This window comes from Austrofundulus limnaeus, unplaced genomic scaffold (assembly GCF_001266775.1).
Source record: "Austrofundulus limnaeus strain Quisiro unplaced genomic scaffold, Austrofundulus_limnaeus-1.0 Scaffold423, whole genome shotgun sequence".
NCBI lineage: Eukaryota > Metazoa > Chordata > Actinopteri > Cyprinodontiformes > Rivulidae > Austrofundulus > Austrofundulus limnaeus.
The window spans coordinates 100479-102397 of NW_013952825.1; positions in this window are offsets into that span (position 1 = coordinate 100479).

The following is a 1919-nucleotide window of genomic DNA, read 5'->3' on the forward strand; positions in this document are numbered from 1 at the left end:
AATACGGCCGAAAAACCACCTCATCCTAGTGCAAAAACATTTTGTCGAAAAAAGTAAAAAAAAAAAAATTGAAATTGACGTGTTTCCATTGAGCAAATTTATTTTCGAAATTCTAATTTGCGCATTTTCATGGTCAATGGAAACACAGCTAGTGTCACAGACAGAAACTTTGTTTTAAACTGAAATTATGCAATTGGTAAAAAGATTTTGAGATTAAGATTCAAAGATGTGAAATACTCTGATAACTAAGGCTTATCAAAGCTTCCAAAGCAAAAATGTAGACAGATTTTTACCCACACATCTCCATGTGTGTGTCTCTGTGTGTACGTACAGGTATTCTCTATAAGTGGGGACAAAAAGACCTACTTGTGGGGACTAACTGCTACTTATGAAAACCTCCATTTGTGGGATCAGGGGTTAGGGTCAGACTATAGCAATTAATGGAAGTCAATGGAATGTCCCCATAAAGATAGTAGTACTGGACCGTGCACGTGTTGGTGAGTCTGTCACCAAAAAAGGTCATCGACCATTGGATGGATTTTAATAAAACTCTCAGACAAGTTTATTCAAGATGGCTGCCGTGACTAAGAGTCCTTAGAAAACACAATAGGCTCATATGGCAAATATTCAGTCAATCAGACAAATAATGTGAATAAATAATATTTTCAACTTTTTTGATAGTTTGTCCAGTTCAGTGGTTTATAGGTCAGAGGTTTTGAATATATTGGTCAAACAGTTGGATTCATGATACTTCCTTCAGAGACATCAATAAATTTTTATTACCAGGAGGGGGAACGAACTATGCTCTGTCTGCTGTTTTTAATGGATTTTTAATGTAGTTTGGAGAAAACGAGGTAGAATTTATTTGAAGCAATAAAATGGGAAATATTTCCCCAGGGCTCTGTGCCACCAAAAACACAAACACAACTGTTAAAACACGTCTCAGGGCTGCAACCAGATCCTGAAACTGCACTCGTCTGCAGGCAGCTCCTGAATTCCTGTGTGTGCGCCACTTCATTTATCTTGTTTTTACTGCTGTGTTCTCCTACCTGTATGTACACAGCAGATGACACGAAACATTTAGCTGCTGATAAAAATGTTGCACATGCAGGTTTATGATGAGCTTTTCTCTTGTTTTGACATCCCTGTAGTGCTCCCTGGGCAGTCATCCATGCATGAGTGAAAGGGCCAAACCCAGAACCGATGCCTCCGGGGGAGCCGGGATCCCTGAGGCCTTTGAGAGCCGAGGAGATCCTGACWACCTGCGTGCATCTCAGCTGTTTTGCTTTTCCCATCACTTCTTTTCAAAGACACAGATTAGCTTAAGAATTAGCCTCAGAAGAGCTGAATACAGTCAGACATGCAATGTTGACTTTGTGTAAAAACTACAGTGAACATATTATTACTGTGTGAGTTAGCATTAGCTCATTCAATGTTACTGAAGTGTGATAAAACAAAACTTTAATACGGTTAGGGTTAAAAACTTMCTTCCCTTTTAGTACCAAGGCAGCGCCGGCGCTGTGGCTCCACCTCTGCTCTGACGTGTCTAATTTTGATTACCGTAACTCCGCAAAAGTTCGCTCAATCTGGAAAATTCCAACACTGACAGAGAGCTGAGACTCCGTGCTTTCTGTCAGTATATGATGTGTTAGGTATATAACGGTAATTCGGAATAGTATCGCGAGATTTACCGTTCAAACAACAGGGGAGCGAGAGAAGAGGAGGAGAAGAAAAAAGCGAGCAGGAATCCGGTGCATTTTTAGAGATTTTTAGTGTTTTTCCACGCGTTTCTTTTTGTGTATGTTTGTGCCTGTGTGTGTCTGTGTGTGCCTAATGGGCTCGACACACGGGAGGTGACATTGCTCGCTCTCCATTCATTTCCTATGGAGCCTGTGCGGTGAGGCGACAATCTCTTGCCC